The 24,324-nt window shown below is 38.9% G+C and overlaps 1 long non-coding RNA gene across 2 annotated transcripts; it reads right to left on the reverse strand.

Moving 5' to 3' along the window:
• Positions 1 to 99: 99 nt before the first annotated feature.
• On the reverse strand, positions 100 to 21,552 carry LOC148013397 (uncharacterized). 2 transcript variants are annotated; one of them, XR_015688950.1, is made up of 3 exons: positions 21,064 to 21,552; positions 20,660 to 20,965; positions 100 to 20,521 (listed from the first exon to the last, which is right to left on the reverse strand). It is a non-coding gene; the product is annotated as an uncharacterized LOC148013397 (long non-coding RNA). The 2 variants fall into 2 exon arrangements; XR_015688949.1 differs by lacking the exon at positions 100 to 20,521 and having other exon boundaries at positions 20,551 to 20,965.
• Between the last annotated feature and the right edge of the window lie 2,772 nt (positions 21,553 to 24,324).

Raw genomic sequence — 24,324 nt, forward strand, 5'->3', positions numbered from 1 at the left:
TTGATAGTAAAAAAGATGCATTATCCAATTCAAAAGGTGAATGGACAAAAGCAAGTAATACTAATGTTACAACATAAAAAGAAGATGATGAGTAAATACCTTACAACAATGAAATTTATCCTTTTTTTAGACCTTGCAAACACATGAAACCTTATAGATCCAAAATCTATAATATAATAAATGACTCATATAGAAGTACTAGAGCATATGTACATACAATCACTAAGTATCAACCCACCCAAGGATAGATGAGAAGGCACAAACAATGTGCTATAACCAAGAGTGGACTACATGGATATAGTCCAACTGCAAAATCACTGATATATATTCCATGTCTATCACTTAGCATACCAATGAATAAAGTCCTACAACATCAAGGCATGTGTGGATACCAACTCATGTGGAGCTTGACATGTCAACACTTAATAGATATAAAATGAAGATTATCTGCTTGGGCATTACATGCACAAACCCCCATAAATGAGCACAATGTTAATGTTAAAGCCATTGTAAGAGACCAAACTTAGTATAAGAAATTCAAACAGCATAATCAACTTAACCATTCATCTCAATCAAGTCACTCAATCTACGTGTCCAAAACTACAAAATCATAATGTCATGTTAGGTCCATCACTATCACTAGTTTGGACTCTAAGAAAAAACTTATAATCCATTCCATGTGCCTTCAAGTTTGACTTACCACAACTCCAGTAGGTACATGCACAAACCCCCATAAATGAGCACCATGTTCATGCGAAAGCCATTGTAAGAGACCAAACTTAGTATAAGAAATTCAAACAACATAATCAACTTAACCATTCATCTCAATCAAGTCACTCAATCTACAAGTCCAAAACTACAAAATCATAATGTCATGTTAGGTCCATCACTATCACTAGTTTGGACTCCAAGAAAAAACTTATAATCCATTCTGTATGCCTACAAGTTTGACTAACCACAACTCCAACAGTCAATGGCAATGTCTCCATCAATGAAGACTCCAATTTCAATTCATTGGCTTATTACTTCTAGGACAAAATTAGTCAATTGTAATTAATACTCATTAATATGCAACTTGCTCCTTACTAAAGTAATAGTCACTCGTTGCTAGAAAAATGTAAGCTCATGATTATGGTGCAAACTAAAATCATCCCTCTACTCTTCTTTGTTCTTATGAAACATGAAGATTAAAAAAGACAAAAGAATTTTAGAACGTTCATTAAAATAGTAAGTTGAGAGCAAAGCAAACTATGTTTTGGCAGATGATCCATTTGATGGTTTCAAGAGCAGGGTTATCTCTACTTTTAGCTTGGTTGAAGGGGTATAAAAGAACTACTAGCCTAACCCCACCATTTATTTTTTATTTTCTTTTTACTAGCAAGGAAAATGGCATCTTATTGCAAAAGCTATTGGACACACAAGCAAACAAATCATAACCAATCAACTAGTGTAAACCAACCATGCAAACCAAGAAAAACACTTCTTATTAGTAAAAACCAAATAATTAATCCAAGTGACATTGCTCACATTTATTTGCAAAAGACAAATCAAGCAAAAGAAAAACTGCAAATGTTCACATACCTTATTGAAATAGCTGCCCAAGGCTCTCCTCACGGCACAATAACACTACAATGACAATTACTGACTTCAAGTTTCCAACATGCCATTGTTACCCATGCACTTCTAAGATCAATAACTAACAATCATCATCAAAAAGAGGTAATGAGCAAGTGGCCAAAATCATGCTTTACAAGTCGTCATCAATTTGTAAAAATTCTACGTCCTAAAAGCCCACAATGGTGTATAAGAGGAACTACTTGTTTCATGATTCTCTCACTGGTCACTATCAAGACCACCAAACAATGACCAATTTACAAACTCGAATGCACAACAAGATCACCTACTACCTCAGTTGTCTCAAAAAAAGTAAACATCTGATATGGCCAAGGTAAGTAGTGCACCAAAACCTATATACCATAAAGAAGTTTCTATTGCACCCATAGCCCAAAATATCTACCAATGACAAGGGGATCACACGACAAAGCTTAATAAGCATCTTCGTAAATATTTAAAGACCAAGGATAAGAGCCACCACTAAATAAGTGTTACAAAGCCATTTCTCCCAACTAGCCTAAGACTTGTTTACACAAATTGATAAATCTATAAAACCATTACAAAATCGACCAAGCTAACCAATCTCACACAAAATGCTTCATCTAGCTTGACACAACATCTGAAACTATTGCACAAGTATACAAAATGATTGATATGGACATTCCTAATGACAAGATTGTCAAGGTCATCTCCCATTCACACTACATGAAAAGACCACGAACACATTTTCTCAAAAGCATTCCAATCCTAGAAGAGATCTTAAAAACCTTGATGGGACAAGATGCACAATTGCTAAGGCTCATTTCCACTTACACCTCTTTCATTAAAATTGAGAATCAATTTGAGATCACCAAGCTCAAGTAGAAAGGTGACTCACAAATTTCATTTTTAAGAACTTGATATGTATACTAGCTCAAGATTACCTATGATGATAGTCATGTTATGTCAAATGTCAAGCAAAAGCACACCATAAACATACTCCAATACGACCCTAATGACAAGTAAAATGACCTCCCTACAATCAATCAGCCCCTCGAGAGATCTTGATTCATCACTAGAACTATAATATCACCCTCTCTTGGACAAAATTCTACATGAAGAGAAATTACGTATAGCTAACCAATTTGGGGGACCCTCCTTACTTTCTGGCACCATCACATAACTCTATTCTTTAACATGAAAAACTTTCAATCTTGACGCCTTAGAAAAATTGCAATATAATCCTTGCTTTTACAACTAGTGGATATCCACAATCTAACATCACCAATCCCTATGCACCAATAACTATAGTCACCTTTGTATACATAGAGGTAATTTGTTACTTTTCAAACCACATACACAATCACAATTCTACTCAACCTTAGAATATTAGAAAGCTTTGCGATCCTTCTTCTTCAAGAAAGGAATGAATGATAATAAAGTTAAAGGTTCAAATTCCATTCAAATTTGTTTTCAATTTACTTTTTTAATTTACCTAAAGGTTCTCATATAAATATTTGTGTTATCTGCAAATGGTAGGCTACAAGGACCAACTGCCATTACAAATACAAGGAACAAGGACAAAATCATATTCAACATGGAACAATAAAAGTAATTCAACCCTTTACTAATAACATGGAGTGTTGAAGTCTTGAAATTTCAATTATTAAGTGGCCTAGAAAATATCCTTGAAAGAAATGATATGATGAGAAGATTGATAGAGCAATGTGGCTTCACTACATATGCAAAAGCAATCTACGAACCAACCCAAATATAGACATCAAAAGACTATATCACAACCTTCAATCTAAGCTCTAAGATTGGCTTGGTTGGGCTTCATCCTAGCAAGGAATGAAAAACTTGTTGCAGCATACTCACTCCACAATTGGGACAACACCTTACAATTTAGGCAACAAGAAGACAAGCCAGCAAAATCAAGCAAGACTAAGCAGTCTCATACATGTGGTGGAACAAACAAGACATAAAGTAGGATAAATTTTTATTTAATGCCATATTTTAAGAAACCTTGCAAATCATAACTCAAGTCTTTCTTATTATATTTACATGTATCACATCTAACCCATATACCAAAGAATTCCCAAGATTCTAGTAGAAGATATTACAACATTGAGGATAATCAAATGTGGTAAATGAAGCAATTAAAAAGTCTCAAAATTTTCTTCATAAACATTCATGTAATGACTCAAAGTTACAAGTTTTCGGTGTGCATAGGGGGAGGCGTGTGTGTGTTTTGGTTGTTTGGGGGGTGGTGGTGGTGGTGGTGGTGTAAGGGCTTTGTAGCTATACCATGCCATTGCTACCGAATGCACCTATACAGGGAGTAGTAGTGACTCAAAGCCCTGCCTTGTTTCCACACTACGTGTGATTGCCTATACCCAGTGGTGAACCCTCTTATGTGCGGCGTCACGAGGGTGTAGTCCTGGGATGTGTCTATGTTGTCCCGCTTTTTGGATTGAATAATACAAGAGTATACCTTGAACTCATATATCGTGTTACCTTTCTGTATTGTGTTGAGTGCGTAACGAGTGCAGGTTCATCACACTTGGTATCAGAGCAACTCTTGCTCGAAGTGAAGGAGTGCTCACAGAAGTAGAAGAGAAGATCCAGTGCCCCGAAGAGAACGAAGTCGTAATGACCCACAGCACATCGCCCCACATCGTGTCGCCCCACATCGCGACGCCCTGGCGTGTCGGCCCCCGACGTGACGCCCCAACCTCGACACCCCACCATCTAAAGACGTGACGCGCCTTCCCCGTGGCACGACCACTTCCACCACAGGCAAGACGCGACTTCCCCGCACCGACCTCATCACGGCTTCCCTGCGCCGACATCACCACCAACCACATGGAGGATGAAAGGGAGAATGTCACCCGCCCAACAATGGAAGAGAGGAAGAAGAGTAGAGGGCAAGAATGGAGAGTGGCCCAAGAGAAGGTGGACGGACTGGAAAGGCAATTAGATGGCATGTCAAGCATGTTGGAGTCAATATTGAGGAACATGCAGATGAAGGAAGAGGAAGAGGAAAGGAAGAATAAACTAGAACTGGAGCAGGGCTATAGAGAATGGGTGATACAACAGCAAGAGGAGGAGAAAAGACACAAAATGCAAGAGGAGATGGATAGAATGGGTAGAGAGGAGACATCTAGGAGGGAGCAAGATACAAGGAAAGAGAAGGAGAAGGTAGTAGAAGCAGGAAGCAAGAAGAAAGACAAGAAGAAGGAGAAGAAACACCACCGCAGAGAGGAGGAAGATAGTGGCAGTTCAGAAGACGACTATGGAAAATTCAAGATGCCCCAACCAGCCAAGTACAAAGGAGAGAGAGACGGACTGGTCCTGAAGAAATGGATCGCAGAGGTGGATAGGTACTTGAAGTACTCATGAATAACTGAAGATAGGAAGGCGAAAGTGGCAGCCATTTACTTGGAGGACGCTGTCAGTTGGTACCTACTGGAGCAAGAGTAGGGCCACATCATCTTTTCGTGGGAAGAACTCCGGGAAGAATTGAAAGACTACTTCATTCAAAACATGGAAAAATTCAAAGTGAGAGATGAATAGAGGAACCTCAAACAAACACAAGGGAAGATGAAAGAATACGTCAGCAAATATAGGCAGATTATGCTGCAACTACCAAACATGGATACATACACTAAATTACATGGATTTTTGTTTGGGATGCAAGAATGGGCTAGAAGAGATGTGGAGAGACAGGAGCCAACAAGCTTAGCAAAAGCCATGAGAATGGCCGAAAGACTAGTGGACCTGGAAGGCAAAAGAACGGCCCAGAGGAACCAAAGCAGGTTCAACAACAACTTCAACAACAACTCATGGAACCAAAGGCCCAATGCCCCTAGAGGGTCATTCACAAATACAAGGAGCCAAAACACCACCACCACAACGGCTGTGTCACAAACCGCATTAGTACCAAGAGGAGCAGCAAGAAGATGGGGAAACAATCACTATAGGCCAACCCCTAGCACATCGTATGGACCTGCAGGACCAAATACATCATGGTGGAGACCCCATGCTCGTCCATCGAGATCAAATGCTTCAGATGCAGGGGCCCACACTACCAAAACAGATGCTCGGTAGAATATACAGCGTCATCAAGCGGATCAAGGGTAAATGCGACTAGCACATATGGAGAAGAAGAACCACAACCACCACGTATCCAAGAAATCCCAAGTGGAAGTGAGGAAAGCATGGATCACCCAAGGGTAGGGACAGTCAGCACCCGACCCCAATGCATGGCGGCCAGAGTAGTGGCAGTCCACCATCTATACATCAAAGGCCGAGTGAGCGAAGGAAACCAACCCATCATGGTGGACACAGGGGCCACACACAACTTCATGACACCAGAGTGCATAGCAAAACATGGATTGAAATTATCTAAGGCCCCAGAAGGATTAACAGTAACATTCGCCCAAGGAGAAGCAAAGGAAGTGAAACAAGTCTTTGCAGTACAAGTAGAAGCTGACAAGTGGAAAGCAAAACTCAACTTCTTAGTAATCCCCATGGATGATTTTGAAGTGATACTGGGCTTGGAATTCTATGACAAATATGTCATTGCAATGTTCGATAAAGGTGTAAATGAAATGATGCTAGATATGCAAGGAGAAGGCGTCAGAGTACCCTGCGAAAGAATGCAACTGCCTGGCAGGACCCCAATTAAGGTGCAAATGAAGGAGAATAAGCCAAGAGTGTCATGCCAAATGGTGAAACCAACTACAACCCAACCAAGAGGCCAGACCCAAAATGCACCGATCCAAGGGACCGTTATCAGGCCGTGTATCATGATATGTAGTGCCAAGCAAGTAGAAAAATCAGTCAAACAAGGAGATATGGTCTACTTATGTATGATCCGACCAATTGAAGAAGAAGATGGCAAGAAGCCCAAACACCAAAGCAGGAACACAGAAGTGGCAAAAATACTTGAAGAATTCAAAGATGTAATGCCCAGCCGAGCTACCCAAGGGTCTACCACCCAAAGGAGATGTGGATCACAAGATTGAGTTGATCCCAGGGTCTGCCACACCGGCCCGAGCTACCTACCGAATGAACCACACCGAGTTCTTGGAATTGAAGAAGCAACTACATGAACTAGAAGAACAAGGGTTCATCTGCCCTATTAAATCCCCCTTTGGTGCCCCAGTGTTATTTGTCAAGAAGAAGGATGGGGGACTTGGACTCTGTGTAGATTATAGGGCCCTTAACAAAATCACCATAAAAAACAAATGCCCAATGCCCCTAGTGGAAGACCTCTTAGATAGATTGCACGGGGCCATGTACTTTAGCCGTATTGATCTTAGATCAAGATACCATCAGATCCGCATAGCAGAAGAAGATATCCCAAAAATAGCCTACCGCACCCGATATGGTAGTTTTGAGTGGTTAGTATTAGGATTCGGCCTAAGCAATGGGCCAGGCACATTTTGTGGCCTCATGGATGGAGTCTTTAGACCTGAGATAGATATCTTTGTTATTATCTACATAGATGACCTCCTAGTCTATAGCAAAACCTTAGAGGAGCACAAGCAACACTTATGCAGAGTTTTTGAGAAACTTCGACAGCATCAGTTATATGCCAAGCCTGAAAAATGTGAATTCGCAGTGAAAGAGTTGGAGTTCTTAGGCTTTATTGTAGGAGCAGCTGGAATCAAAGTGGATCTTAAGAAAGTGGAAGCTGTCCAAAGATGGCCTGTACTGAAAACTGTAAGAGAAGTGCGGGAGTTCCTCAGCTTCACAATATTTTGCCGAAGGTTCATCAAATATTACAACCTCATCACAACCCCTCTCTCCCACCTCACCAAAGAATATCACCCTTTTACATGGGGGAATGCGCAACAAGAAGCTTTTGAGCAGATAAAGAAGTGCATGAGCCAAACTCCCGTCTTAAGGGTGCCGAATTTTACCAAGCCCTTTGAAATTTCTACAGATGCCTCTGACTACGGCATAGGAGGTGTACTGGTGCAAGAAGGTCACCCCATTGCCTATGAGTCCAAGAAATTTACCGATTGCTGAAACAAGGTAGAGTACACATGAGAAGGAAATGTTGGCAATCATCCACTGCCTCAGAAAAAATGGAAGCACTATGTTCAAGACAAGCACACAATAGTCTTCACCGACAATATCTCCCTCCAATACTTCCAATCACAACCCAAGTTATCGGCAAAGCAAGCCCGCTGGCTAGACTTCCTAGCAGAATTCGACCTGGAGATTAAACACAAGCCCGACTCCACTAACAAAATAGCAGATGCCTTGAGCCGAAAAGCTGACCTGAAAGCTGTCAGTGTGGTCAGCAGCAACTTCATCGAACTAGTCAAGGAGGCCCTAGAGCAAGACCAAGAGATGCACAACATAATCAGAGATGTGGAAGCAGAGAAGACTCCACATGGAATGTACACCCTAGAGGAGGATATCCTACTTTTAGGCAAAAAATTGTATATTCCCAAGAATTTGGAGTTGAAGAAACTCATCCTGCATGAGATACATGATGGCAAACTTGGAGGACACAAAGGGCAAAGCAAAACCTTGGAGGCCCTTAGAAAGCAGTTCTTTTGGCCGAATATGAAGGAATAAGTAATAAACTACATCAAAACCTGCCCCACTTGCCAACTGGTCAAAGCACCACAATCAAAATCAGCAGGACTACTACAACCATTACCGGTACCCAACCGCCCATAAGATGTCATCAGCATGGATTTCATTGTGGAACTACTCGAGTCCCATGGATACACAATCATCTTTGTAGTGGTGGACTATTTTTCTAAGCAGGCCCACTTCATCCCGACCAAACCACCACTAAATGCCAAGGAGGTAGCACACCTCTTCTTCACACATGTATTCAAACTTCATGGCTTACCACTAGCCATAGTCCGGAGACAGATAGATAGACGAAACACGTCAACCAAGGCATCGAAGACTATCTCCGGAGCTATGCCCGAGTGAACCAGAAAGATTGGGCCTTGTACCTTGATGTCTTGGAATTCCACTACAACAGCTCCATCCACTCGGCAATGGGGTACACCCCCTTTGAGTTAGCCACAAGAAAAGAAGTCATCACACCACTGGCCTTAGCATCCGAAGCAGCCAAAGTGGAAGATCAAGATGTAGAAGAGTTTCTGAAGAAATGGAGAGACCGAAATGCAGCGGCTAAGTAAAGCCTCGAGCACAGCAAAATCACCATGACCGAGCAAGCCAACAAGAAAAGAAAGGCCGTACTATTCACCAAAGGAGACATGGTCCTAGTCAGCTCTAAGAATATGTCACTTCCCAAGAACATGACTCCCAAGTTCAATTACCGCTACTATGGACCCTACCGAATCACTCAAGTGCTGAACGAAGTCACCTACAAACTGGACCTGCCAGATAGTGTTTGTGTTCATAATGCGTTTCATGCTCGTCTTCTGCGCAAGTTCTATCCAGACAACCAATGGGGACGGCACATACCAATGCTCCATTCCAACGGTCCCTTCGAAGTAGAAGCATTCCTCCTACACAGGGAACAAAGAGGCTTCCCCGAATACCTCACCAAGTGGCACGAGCATCCACTCAAGGAGGCCACTTGGATCTCAGAAGTGGAGGCTCACGAACGCCGCAAAGATGCCTTCACCTTCTGGCTCAAGGAGAACCCCCCTGCTCCTTCCAACGACCCTTGAGCCTCTCCAACCCAAACAAAGTGGTTCTCAATCATGGACCCCAATGTTCCTTCACTCCTCAAATGTAATTGAGTCGAGGGTGGACCCGCAAGGTGATAAACATCAATAAATCCAACAAAGTCCCAATAATTCAGTCTAGATGGGCAAACACTGACTAGCTTGCTAGAAAAGGCTGTGTTAAGACCCCTAAGTCCTAGTGCGGTAGACACTAGGCAGTCTGATAGTATAGACTGTGTTAAAACCCTGCGGTCCACTGATCAACTTGATAGGAAAAGCTGTTTTAAGACCCCGGATGAGTCAATAACAAGTGCATTATTCCTTAAGCGGGGATGAGTGTAAGGGCTTTGTAGCTATACCATGCCGTTGCTACCGAATGCACCTATATAGGGAGTAGTAGTGACTCAAAGCCCTACCTTGTTTCCACACTATTTGTGATTCCCTATACCCAGTGGTGAATCCTCTTATGTGCGGCATCACGAGGGTGTAGTCCTGGGATGTGTCTATGTTGTCCCGCTTTTTGGATTGAATAATACAAGAGTATACCTTGAGCTCATATATCGTATTACCTTTCTATGCTGTGTTGAGTGCGTAACGAGTGCAAGTTCATCACAGGGGAGGTGGGTGTTGGTTGTGGTTATTGCACAAACTATGGAACAAGAGAGAAATTAAACTCAAAAAGATAGATATGGGAAAGATAAATCTATGAGAATGCACAATGGAAAGAGGAAAGTGAACACCTAGAGGGGACAAAGAGAACACAAAAGAGAGAAGCAACAATGTGACTGCAATAGCTAAAGGTACAAGGCTGCAACAGTCAACCACCCCAACACATAGCTCTACGCATCAATGTGGGCACCAGATGGTAGCAAGGGGATGAGAGAATAAGAAGGGCTAGCTAATCATGAAGGAACAATAATGGCTAATGAAAGTGGGGGACTAAAACCCTAAATGTAATCAAACCCCTAAAAAATAGCCAAAAAGGCACAAAAAGAAATATACTAATGTGCCCTCCATGGCATGAATGTTGGGTATACCCGACATCACATGGCTTATGCTAGGGATTCCAACATTACAAAGAGATTTAAACCCACCAAAGAGCATTCCATCTTTAAAAAGTATAGATTGCAACTCTCCAAGTGAAGAAGGAAAAAGAGAGCTTTGACTAAAAGCCCCAGTAAACGGTGACAGTAACCAAGGAAGTGAGATACAAGAAAACAAGCAAAGAGAATAAGAAAGATAACCTACCTTATAATAAGACACCGCTCAAGAAAAGAAATACAAAGAAGTGATTTAGAAGTGAAAAAAAAAAAACCAAAATGTTGAAATCACGAGTTCAATGGAGAAATCCAATAAAAAATTCTGTGACATGGAAGCTACATGAGTTAAAGGGCACAAGAACACCCTTCCAACTTTATGAATTGCATTTTGAATAAGACATGTAAATGAAAGATGAATCTTTAGCACAATGATTTGAGGCAAATTTGATTGAAAGAAGGCAAGTAAAACTCTACTAAAGAAATGGAAAACATGGTAGAAGAACCTCCCATAAGCACAATCTAGAGATGGAAAACATGGTAGAAGAACCTCCCACAAGCACAATCTAGAGCTACATACACGAAAAATCTTCATAAAGATTCGTATAATGACTCAAAGTTATAGGCTTTTGGTGTGTGTATGGGTGTGGGTGTGGGTGTGGGTGTCTAGGGAGGTGAGATGAATCTGTGACAGTGCACAACAGAAAGAGGAAAGTGAACACTGAGAGAAGACAAAGAGAAAACACATGAGAGAGAAGCAACAATGTGATTGCAATGGCGGAAGGTATAGGACTGCAATAGTCAGCCCCAACATGCAACTCTACGTGTCAATGTAGGCACTAAATGGTAGCAAGGGGATGAGAGAATGAGAAGGGCTAGCTAATCACAAAGGATCAATGATGAATAATGAAATTGGGGGGGACTAAAACCCTAAATATAATCAAACCCCTAAAAATAGCCAAAAGTGCACAAAACAAATTGCACTAATGTTCCCTCCATGGCATGAATGTTGGGTGTACATGACATCACATGGCTTATGCTAGGGATTCCAACATCACAAAGAGATTTAAACCCACGAAAGAGCATTCCATCTTTAAGAAGTATAGATTGCAACCCTCCAAGTGAAGGAAAAAGAGAGCTTTGACTAAAAGCCCAAGTAAACGATGACAATAACCAAGAAAGTACTTGTTTTATCCACTCTATTTTGCCATTATTTTGGGGATGGTAAGTTGTACTATATTAAAGCTATGTTCAAATGGCCTCAAACACACTCTTCTAGAAATAGAAAGTGAAAAGAGAATCGTGGTCATTGATGATCCTTTTTGGCAATCAATGAAGCCTAAAGATCTTCTTAAAAAGAGACTTGAAATATCTAAAGCCTTGTAGTTGGTCTTGACTGGCATAAGGTACGCAACCTTTGTCGATATATCCACAGTCAGTGAGATTGAGGTGTATCCTCCTTGAATCTAAGGGTAACCCAACTATGAAATCCATACTGATAAATTCCCATTCATTTTAGGGATATCAAGTAGCTAGAGATTGACTATTATCTTGACACATAACTTTTACTCATTGGCAACTCAAACACTTAACAATGCACTTAGGTACATCGCTCTTGAGTTTCTCCCAATTATAGGTTTTCTAAAGATCCACCTGAGACTCTTTTGGCTGGTGACTAGAGAAAACTTATTCCCAAGTAAATAATGTCTCCACAACTTAAGAGCATGGATTACTACTAGTAGCTCTAGATCATGCGTAGCATTATTCTTCTCAGGAGTCTTCGACTTCCTTGAAGAGTAAGCCACTAGATTAACTTCTTATATAAGCATTCAACCCAAAGAGAACTTGCGTCGATTACAACTTTGAACTCTTGTCGTCTTAGGTTGGATAGCTTTAGGATACGTATTGTCACTAAGTTATGCTTGAGTTTCTCAAAGTTAGACTTCTCAATGGGAGTCCACACAATAGCAACTTGATACTTGAGAAAATCACTAAGAGGAAACAAGTAAAGAGAAGAAGAAAGACGATCTATCTTATAATATAATAAGACGCCACTCAAGAAAAGAAACACAAAGAAGTTTACAAGAAGAAATTCTAAGACATGGACGCTACATGAGCTAAAGAGCACAAGGACACCCTTCCGACTTTACAAATGCATTTTGAAGAAGACATGTTAATGAAAGAGGAATCATTAGCACAATGATTTGACGTAAAATTGATTAAAAGTAGGCAAGTAGAGAACTCTACTAAAGAAATGGGAAAATGCGGTAGAAGAACCTCCCATAAGCACAATCTAGAGCTACATACAAGAACTCCTAACAACAATAAAAGTGAGGCAAAAGAAAGTGAACAATTAAAATGATAAAATCCAAAAAAAAAAGATAATCTCATCCTCAGTAGAGCAATCTATTGCATCAACTACAAATCATTCAAATCACCCCAACAAAATAACCCACACCCTAGGTAGTCTATATACATTAGAAATTCATGTGAGACGCTAAAAGAAGAAAGAGCATAGCACCAAAGGTACATACAACATTCTACACAAAGTAACAACTAGAGGAAACAGAAAGAAATCAAGAAGAGTTGAGGGCCAAAGTGTTAGCAATGGCGGAATGGCAATCCAAACATGAGGAAGCTAGAGAGATAGTACTACTCTAGGTAAATAGTCCAAGCAAAATAAGAGAGATCAAAGTCTTTCACTTTAATAAAAGAGCTCCAAGAGATTTGCAAAGCACAAGGATAATTGAGGGAAACTTTATAGGGCTACAAAAAACTAAAAAATCAATTCTCACAAGAGCTACAAGAAGAATGGAAGTGCTATGTTGGATGATTTATGTAAACTATTTGGACTGATATAGGTAGTCCTCGTTATCATCTTGTGGGCAAGAAGATTATCTTTTATTCTATTGGCTTTGACATGGAACATTGTACTTGCAACTAGGTGCTCTAAGTAGTCTTATGTTACGAGAGCTTGAGCTATTAACAAAGGTGTTTCTTGAAGATATTTTTGGGCTGATTTAGGGCTGTAAGTTTCAACCATAACAGTTCCAAACTAGTAGCAGCCAATTATTCCTATTTCTCTTGCATGGCTAGCTCTACCTCTAACCCCCTAGCCCTCTTCTTTTCCCACCTCACAAAGTCAAGGCACATCATAGTAAAGGCTCCTCAAACATGCTCAATAAGCCTATCACCCTAAGTATCACATTGCACCACCACCTTACCACCAACTAGATCCTCAAACATAAACACAATCCAAGAAACTTTTGTAGTTTGGTATTAAATCCATCTCCAATTACATGTGCATAAGCACATCACCACTACACAATTAAGTTAGCCACCCCTCCAAGGAGGACACATTTGGGATGTAAGTAAACAAAATGTATGAACACATATACCATTAACATTGATGTACATTCATTCTCTATTGATCCAACTTATGAAAGAAAGAAGGTATGATGTAATAAGTAATACTAATGTACTTCAAAGACATTGTTAAGTTACATACAAAAGACGAGAGGATTGATCAAGCAACACAAAGCAAAGTATAGAGCTCCTCTTCAAGTAAAAAACCCTAGTCCTAATCCCAATTCAGATAAGAAACCCTAAATTTAACCCTAATGTATAAAAGTTGAAAATTGTTGTGTGCATAAATTTGTGAGTTTAAGTTTTATTCTCCTTTAGTTTCCACCATGGGAGAGAGAGAGAGAGAGAGAGAGAGAGAGAGAGAGAGAGAGAGAGAGAGAGAGAGAGAGAGAGAGAAGTTGAGAGTGAGTATGTAAGAGACTTGGATAGTAAAGCCCTCTCTTGCCTTCTATTCATCTATTCCTCATCTTCTTTCTCATTATTGTATGGCATGCAACTTGAGGCATCCATATCCAATTGAGAGTTTGAAAGAGGATGAGAGAATCAAAGATTGTTATGGAGAAGCCTCTTCTCTCTTGCTTATCTATTATCTCTTTATGATTTAGAGGAAAACATGGCAACAATGAATTAAAGGCTTATCTTGCAAGAAGCACACACTTGAATCATGTGATTATCTACTTCTTCCTTTGACAATGGACTATAATAAGAAGGTATTGAATATGTGAATCTTTTGACTTCTCATTTTTACTCATCTTTAATGTGGGGGGGCAAAGACAGAGAGAGAGAGAGAGAGAGAGAGAGAGAGAGAGAGAGAGAGAGAGAGAGAGAGAGAGAGAGAGAGAGATTAGCTTGGAACAAGAGAATGAGACATCTAAGCCAAGGCAAGTAAAAGCTCTTAAACGAATAAGAGTTCCATCCCATGACCCGTTGTTGAGGGCTTGTTGAGGCCATTATACAACCACCGATGATTGTACCAACACCTCTACATAAAGGTAAGGAAATTGTATTTAATTTAACTGGACTCCTAGTAAAGGTTATCAAGTATACTTATAAACACAATCTTCACCATATACACCACCAATTGATAGAGTTGAATAGAGTAAGGAAAATAAACCAATAGTGTCATGTAAAAACAAGCCATTATAACTCTTTTTCCCAAGCGAGTTAAATCAATATTTTTTAATAGCCAAACCATACATATCATATAAAACTCAAAAATATATATTTTGAACCATTCTGAAATTTTTATCAAGTAAACCTAGTTATAAATGAAGGGGTCACAAAAGTGTAAACCATAAGAGACCAATAGAGTAACACTCGAGAAACATTCTTTTAAGGATTTTCGAAGTCCCAAATATGAAAAATTCATATGCCTTAGTTATTCAACTCACATGAATCCCACGTATAAGATGAAAATTTTTAAAACATAACATTAAGTGGCTAAAAAGCTACATCTTTTATGCAAAAATTTGCCTAAATTGGAGTGTCACTTTGGGGGGTCTCACTTTACTAGCCCCTTCACCCGAATGTGCACTATATTTGCACAAGAGATGCTATTTATTCGATGGCTTGAGAGAAGGAATCATTGATAAATAACATACTTATCGAACTAAGAATCAATAAATATAAAAAAGAAGATAGTTAAAAGCAATGACAAGCATGTCATAACTATCGGTTTATTTTGTCATTTAGATATTTGTAGCAAGATCATGAGACTAGGCATCTCCTATCTAATATAGCCAATCAAAGTTTATGTTCAACTATATTGATAATCACCTTTGTCATTAGGTTTACTATTAAGGATGATAACAAATAAGTTATACTTCAATTATCAAAAAGCTCTACATAGGCTAAGAAAGACATTGTCATTTCTTACTAGATGGAAATCCATCAATGCTAGATGAAAAGGTTTTTGCAAAAAATAGTGTCATTGATGATTGACATTTTTATCACTACATCCAATTGATTTCTAAATGTAACAATATGAAACATCATGCAATGGAGTAGATATGTGCAACCATCATGCAAGGAGGTGTGGCTTGCATATCGCTAAAACAACCCATCTCCCTCATCAATGGCATTGTCAAATTGGAGCAGTAAGAGCCCAAAAGCTTCGCAAAAATGTGGGTGCTTGGAAATAGCTCATACTTGGAGATGGGGATAATTTGGACAAAGAGTAGGAAAATTTGGGACCTATTGAGAACTATTATCATTAAGAAAACTTGGCCTATTACAAATGATTGTTTGTTTGAGAGAAGGAAGTTCAATCAATTTGGTGTGGCTAATTCTGTTGTTCAAAGTTTAGAAGGGATTGTTGCCATTTTGGGCAAGTTATCTAACCCTAACCATATTTAATATTACATATAACCTTTTGTATAATGCTTCTAGATTTATGTGGATATTTGCTCACTAATATTTAATGCAACTTAATGCATTTATATAAAATTATTATTGTCAATCAAGTAGAGCTTGACAACTCATTGACAACATGTTCACCCATAATAATGGTCTCCCTAACAATTTGTACATAGCAAATGCTTGTCCACAAGCTTATATAAAATATTACATTGTATTTTTAATCATGCAATAATGTAGATAAATAATAAATTTACCCCGTAATAATGTTCCAACATATTACATCAAGTTATCGACTACCATATACTATACACTAATAAGTATAAATACTAAATCTAGGACGCACAAATAAAAATGTTCCATATTGATTGATGAATACACAACACATGTTAATATAGCATTTGACAATAGCCCCATTGCATAAACATGGAATAATTAAACTTCAACATGCATTTTTACATCTCTCCGTGAGTCAATATAACAAGTCATTGTATTAAGTAGGCATATTTTGTAGCAATAATATACAAATTATTCACTTATAGTAGCAATGTAGAAAAAACTCACATAAAGCACCAATAATCAAATATGTTAGAGCCAAAATGGAAAATGTAGCTTTCTTACGAAAATGAGTGGTAATAAGGACAAACTATGGTTACACTAATGGTGGGGCCTCGTGATTTATCTAAGACAAGCATTATAGGCCTAGGAGACTTTACTCGTAGACACACTAGAAGGTGCATTAAAGTGAATAGGTTCATATAGTATGATACTTTAGTAGTTTAGGTTATTAGTTAGTGTTAGAAATGCGTCTCAAGGTAGGTTGGGTTATTCAAATACTCTTACTACTAGGTCAAGTTTGTGGTAGATATAGTGCATTTCAACTAGTTGAAGTTGTACTTGGTCAAAAATAAAACAACATGCATCATAACTGCTAATTGGGTCACTCCTATGGCATTTAGACCAATCTAATCAAGAGGGATTATCGTATGAGCATCCATAAGGTGTGGAGTTATTGTATCAAAGCATGTGACTAGTCAAATCATGATTTTTAGTAGGTTTACTATTGAATGTTGGTCACATCGCATATAGAAGGATGATACTAGATTCATACATTAAGCTAACATACTAGTAACTAAAATGATAGGTGCGAGTTACTTCGTGTAGGTTTAGTGATATTAGCAAGTATTCTTAGTTTGTCAATATTAGTAACATTAAGATTAGTTATGTAATACACTAGTGCATGAATGCTAGTTTCGATATTATATTGTTTCCATGTCTAAAAAATCTTAGCTATCCAATATTGGTGTCAATCACATAGTCTCATGAAAACTACTTCAAATATAAATAGGCATTGTTTTAATTGTACTAGATCAATTGCACTTGTTTAAGGTTACAAATATTAATTTAAGAAGTACTAGAATACAATCTAAATTTATGTATTTATATTTATGGGTATCGTAATTTAGGTATTAGTACACAAATATAGTAACTTGAAGTAGTAGTTTAGATAGTAGTTTTGTATGCTAAGTTAGCTTAACTTTTGACTAGTGAGTTAGTATGCAACTAGCTTTTGCTCTATTTTTGTAATAGGTGTGGATAGTACTCACATGCCATGTGAAACACCAACACATAAGAGCATCACATGGAATCTTGAATTGATGGGCATTCAACTAACATTAGTAAATTATAATCTGCATGTATTAACCAAGATTCAAGATTTATTGCAATGCACCATCTAAAAAGGCTACGAGATCAAGGTGCATTATCAACCATGGATAGTATCAACCTAGTTGACAAGTATAACCACCATCAACCACATATAGTATCAACAAGTTTTAGTATCAAGGAACATCATTCTTTAGGGACCTAGGATCTTTATCCCAAATTATCTTGCTAATATGTACTTTCTACGTCATAGGGAAAGCTAATTTCTTCAAAATCTTGGACCATGCTCATTTTTTAGTTGCCTTCATAATTATGAACCTAAACATTGTCCCATTTAACAAGCATAATATTGAGACCTAATGTATATCAATATGTTTGGATCATATGCTCTTAATGCACATTCAAACGTCCTTTGACTCATTTCCTCCAATTTCACATGCTACCAGTAGTCTTTCATATCTACTTGTCACCCAAATATACAAGTCCCACTAGTTATACATCAACTCCTCTACCTTTTGTCATCTAACACCACCTTCAATATATATATACAATCCATACAAGAGACTAAATAGCATGCATGTTCATAACATTGTAGAAGTTGCAAATCCAAAGGGATAAGGAGGTAGATCAATAGTCGCACAAGAAAGCTACACAATTTAACAATGGACAAGATCTCTTAGTGATCCACTAGTTTGCCTTGGAAAGCAAAGTGTTATCATGAGTCCACAATATTTATTTATATTTCACTTAATATTATACGAATACATTTTCTTATTACCCATGTAATAATCCAATTAGCTTGGAGATGAGGGAATTTGGGGAAAGATCAACCTATTTCGAGAATACAATCTAGGATAGAGCATAAGCTTTGTTAGATTGCATAACTATGCTAATCATGAAATGGACCTCTTTGTTTTCTTGCATAACAACTTTATAATAATAATGTGGATCTCTATTTTATGTGACAATTTTTCTTCCCAAAAGATTAGATGAACCTATACACAAAACCTCAAATCTTATAATATTCAACTCCCACGTTGTACACTTGACAAAAAAATTTATTTATTGATAAGCATATTAGAAAAGAGAAGTGACACTTGGTCATACTCTGTATGTAGGATGTAGGATATACATTCATATATTGTGAGTAGGATAAGCAATCTCACATCTATAAACTTGTTTGCAAATCAAGGATAAATAGTTTAGTTCTCCAACTAATCATAATCTCCATAAGATCCTTGTTTGTTATGCTTGAGATCCACTCTATTCTAGGATATGTCCACCCAAAGGTATTGGTTATGCAACCATTTGAGAGAACCTTAGACAAAACCCATGCTTATATAGCTATGTTAGTTATACTTCGGACAATGCACTTGCCTTCTACACCTATATGTATTACCACAATACTTGCTCTTATTAAAGCATGAGAAAATAATTAAGGATCAGCGGATGAGTTCTACAACAAGCCATAGTCTCAAATTGGTCCATGTTTGTCATGCTTGAGACACACTCAATTCTAGGAGGCATCCACCTACAAACATTGGTTATGTGGCCCCTTGAGACTCCCTCGAACACAGGCCATGCTTATAGATTAATGTATGAATATACTTGGGACAATCTGCCTATTCACCACCCACCCATCAATGTTGTTTTTTTGCGCACTTAGTAAAGACTCGGTTGAACACAACCTAGGCTTGGCCTACACCACTCATCCACTAGCCAACCAATGACATGCAACATCCATGTACACCATAGCACAAATTGCATCACGTTGCAGCCATAAAATGCGCCTATCTATCATGGACCTAAATGTGTTGCAACTAGCCATGAGTCTACATCCATTCACACAACCCCTTAAGAGAGGTCCCCAATTTTCTCTTTTATAACTGCATACCTATTCTCCTGACTAGGTCTTCTGGCTGGTTTATTCAGGTAACATGAGGGGCATTGTAAGTAAAATAGCTGGTGTCCAACTACCCTCCCTTGAGGGTAACCAGAAGTTGCAAGACTAGAAAATGCAAGCGTTCCAAACAGAGGCACTTCTAGAACACACAGTCGCACATATTTACTGCAAAAAGAAAGGATAGGCCTAGCTGCTGTACAGATAACAGAACAAACAAATGTTCATCTGGAATGACTTGAAGAGGGTCATAAAAATGAGAACCCTTCCTTTGCTTTACCTCACCACCGTAGCCAGTATGTAACCATAAACCCTCATCGCTCTAGAAGGAAAACAGAGGGAAAGTAATTATGTCATTCAATCACTTGACTTGAAGCGTATCTCCTGCTCAATCTACTATAGCAGGTACCGGTCACTGATGAACACACACAATAGATTGGAATGAAAATTTTTCGACATACCTGCACCATTGGACAGGAGAAGGGAGTTGGGCGGGGCGGGGAGGGGGCGGGGGCGGGGGAGACAGATCATGTCAAGCATGGTTAAGCTCTGAGCTCATGAAGATTTGCCCAGAGAACTTATAAGGTTTTTGTCTATGCTGCGGTGAGTCAAAAGGACAGGATGTATCATGGGAAATATGCATGCATGAGAACCGCATGAAATCCAAATCATCTACTTGCTGTGAGCTTCTGCAGACGGGACCGTGAAAGCTCAGGGTCATGATTTCGACCCGGAAGCCCAAAGGACGTGTAGCCAACGCACAATTCTATCGATGGAATTTCCATTGCAATCTCAGTAACGCAAGAAAGAAGGACGTGGGTATACATGAAATCAGGACTGAGTAGTGCGGTATTAGCTGTCTCCTCATCCTTTATCCAATGGCAAACCCATGCACGTTTGCTGCTATTAAGTCTGCGGAGTTGTGCCCAACCCTAAAATAGAAACCTCAGACTAAGCTTGAATAGTGAGTTATGAAAAACTCTCTCTCTCTCTCTCTCTCTCTCTCTCTCTCTCTCTCTCTCTCTCTCGAACAGGATAAAACAAAACGAAGGTCTTCCGCGAATATTTACCCACGCGCCTCTTCTCCCGGATCAGCCACCAGCTGCATGTCTAGAAGCTTCCTGCCGCGTCGGCGTTCTCAATATTCGTGGAGAGAGAGCTCAGATAGAGAGAGAGATCGAAAGAAAGAGAGCTGCAATAAGCCTGGAGAAGGCATGTCGCTGCTACAACAGTACTGTAGTACCGAGCTGGAAAATCGAAATTATGCAGAAATAAAAATAAATAATGTCGTAGTGGCAGTGATAGTACCTGGAGTTTTGGCATGACACTAGCTGGGCTATATCATTGACAGCTCTGGCCTGCTAATGATGTATAGCCTACGACATGAAAAAGCAAAGCAAGTTAGCTAGCATCATATCAATAAGAGAATAAGAGAATGAGAATGAGAGAGAGAAAGAGAGAGAGAGTCGATCACCTTGTCTGTGATGCGAGAGAGCTCAGAATAATATGCGGAGAGAAATCAGCGCGGTCGTACTCGTTAAACTTGATGTATTTGAGAGGAGGGCCGATGTGATATTGGCACGGCTCAATTGGATCACAGAGCTTGCTTCTACCAAGCACCCTGATCGGATTGATCCGAGCCAATATCACAACGCCGCTCTAACAGCAGCTTACAACCCCATCATATGATCACTGAAGTAAGAGGCGCGTATTCGAAGATCACCTCTGTCACAAGCTTCTCCTGCAAGACCAGGCTGCGCTCTCGGGCTCTCTCTCTCTCTCTCTCTCGCCCTCCCCCTTCTTCTTCTTCCTCTTCTCTCTCTCTCTCTCTCTCTCTCTCTCTCGCTAGCTCTCAAAGCGAAACTCGATAAAAGCACCTACTCGGCAAAGTTCACGCATAAGAGTAAAAGCAATCACACTTGAGAACAGATTCTGGATTCTGCAGATTTCATAACATTGGACTCAAAAGTCAGACAGAGAGATAGAGAGAGAGAGAGAGAGACCCAGAGGGAAGTCCTCTCTCGAAGTGCTCAATGGGTTGTTAAAACATCACTGCCGGAAGCTGTACGGGTATTGACCCCGCCCCATTAGAATGGGCCCTGCCCAACACACCAGACCACTTAGCCTCTGTTCACACGTCTCCACAAAATCTAACCTTTTATGCACACGTTCCATCCTTCGATGCCTTATGTTACCCTAGCAACCAAACATGAGAAAAGTTTCAACACGTCTACACACCTAACTTTACCACGTTCCATCCTTCCATGTCTTATGTTACCCTAGAAACCAAAACAAGAGAGAACTTTCAAAGACAAAACAACCATAAGAAAGCTCTATCTAGTTGGCCTACGTAAGCAAGCTCTACATTGTTTGGGTAATACTTGAGCAGAAGGAGCTACAAGCAGGGACTACATGCTTGTAGCAATGTTTTGATTTTTTTAAAAAGAAGGCACATATATGATTCAACTAACCTTTCCTCATGACCCTTAGAACATCCACCCATAAGATAAGAGAGCAACCCTTGCATCTCGTAAATAGGTTTAGTCAATAAGATGAATCCATGATGTAGATGACAACAAATGTTTGGCTTATCACTTCTCCATACACCAATAAGTACTAACTTTTGCTTCTAAAGTGAAGTTGTCAAAGTGGACCAACGCCCCTTCAAAAAGGTGATCATAACCTTTTGGCAGGTTGCCAATTACAAGTGTTGTTCTCTTTAGTGATCATGTATTTTACCATGGGGCAATTTTTAAAAGTTTACATCAAGATGCTTCTTGGGTTGATAGTGTCCTTCTTTAGATCAAGCTTGACATTTTTCTTGCACAATTACCCTTACACTATGCTTACGAATGTTCAAAAGAAGAAATATGGTGCAACAAAGGGCTCTTTATTGAAAGAGCAATAATTGCCATACCCATTCAAAGTATTCTTTATTTAACAAACCATGAGCTAAGTAAGCATAGGTTTTAACTTCTTCTAGAATGCTTCAGTAATACCTTTAACTTTTGGTTCTAATGAAGGCATCAACAACATTCAACAGCTCAAAACATTAATCAAGAACTTAAAACCTATCAAGCTCCTTTCTATAGATGAAACAACTAAAGTCAACCAACACTACAATGGGCTCTAACCTCACAAACTTATAAATCTAGAGGTGATCATTGTTATCTCATTGAAGTGACTATGCTTTTAATTTCAAACTTGAAAAATGATTGTTTATACTAATAATCGCACTATGACCTATTGATCTACATATAATCCAAATATTGTCAGTGACCTATTGACAAAATAATTGAAGTATTGTCTAGGTTTGGAAATTCCCTTAAGGTGTTTTTTTTTGCATACCCCTAGGGTCGTTAAGAACTCTATTGGGAAATATAATATTGCCTATTCTGAGCCTCATCTTAACAATATCATCATTTGCATGTATCATATGTAAAACCTAAGGTAACCTATATCTCAAATTCTACAAATTGTATACAACTTATTTGCCTTAAGATAGCAATGTTAACTTCAAATGTGTTAATTCATGACAATAAATTTCGCTTTCTCTAAAGTTAGCATGAGGCTATCTAATCATTGTTAGCGACCATATTTCTATCAAGTAATGCATTGCAAGTTAACTCATATACTTGTGATATGAGTGTTGAGGCTAAGTCACAAAGTAGGTTGACTTACTTTCACTACACATGCCATATATCTCACCAGTGTGTGTATTATGTTCATGTGTAAGGGAGATTTTGTTGATCAAGTCACTTTTATGTGTTGGAATGGTGATCGTTTGTCTTTTTATATTTGCAAAAACTACACTCTCTAATGGACACTTTTATGGTCATTTTGTGAGTTAATGAAGGACTAGGTCTAGTAGTTTTACCACCTTTTGTGTGTTATTCATTGTCTATAACTTCTTTTCTTCTTTTGTACCATGCATTTTGTTATTTCTTTCCATTTTTTACTATAGAAAAGCTCTTTTGGGGTTCATACATGCAAAAGTTCTTTCCTTCTTCTTTACCATGACTATTTATTCTTGCATCCCATTGTGTAAGTAATATCAACTTGGAAATTAGCTCTTTTGAAGGTGAGCCTTGGAAAACTCTTTCAAAAACAAGGCATGTAGAATGTATTGCATAATTATTGCCCATGGTTTCTTACCTTCTATGAGGATAAACATGATTGTGGAGGATTATGTCCAGAATTTTGCCTATTAAAGACAAGTTTGCAAAGTGCAAGGAGCTATCACCATGGGTGCTACTTTTGTGAATGTGAAGAGGAGGATCTGATACACTTCTTTTGGTTATCTTGTCTAGAAGCTAAACCACTTTAAGGCAAGGCTATGATGTGCATGGAGGGAGTTAGTTTACACAACCAATTGAAACTTTTGCAAGTGCTTTTGGAAGTTGAAGTTAATATGAATGAGGAAACAAAGAAGTTGTTGGACCTAATCAGAGCTATGGATGTTCATACATATGGAACGCTAGAAATGCCCTTATGTTTGGCAGGATCAAGGGATCCAAAAAAATTTATTACATTTTGCTACAAATGTTTGATGGGGGTTTGATGTCTAATGGGATAGGTTGTTTAAGAGCTCTTAGGAATAAAAGCAACTACTATAAGAAGCCACATAGCGTGCTCAAAAGAAATCTATTATCCATGAAGTAGAATAAGTCTCAATGAGACTACGAAGATAGATATTCCTCTTTTGAAGATGTAAATATCTTCTATTGGTAATATG

The sequence above is a fragment of the Lygodium microphyllum genome, chromosome 26, assembly GCF_053477565.2.
Source record: "Lygodium microphyllum isolate KBCC chromosome 26, Lygodium_microphyllum_v1.1.10, whole genome shotgun sequence".
In the NCBI taxonomy this organism is placed as follows: domain Eukaryota; kingdom Viridiplantae; phylum Streptophyta; class Polypodiopsida; order Schizaeales; family Lygodiaceae; genus Lygodium; species Lygodium microphyllum.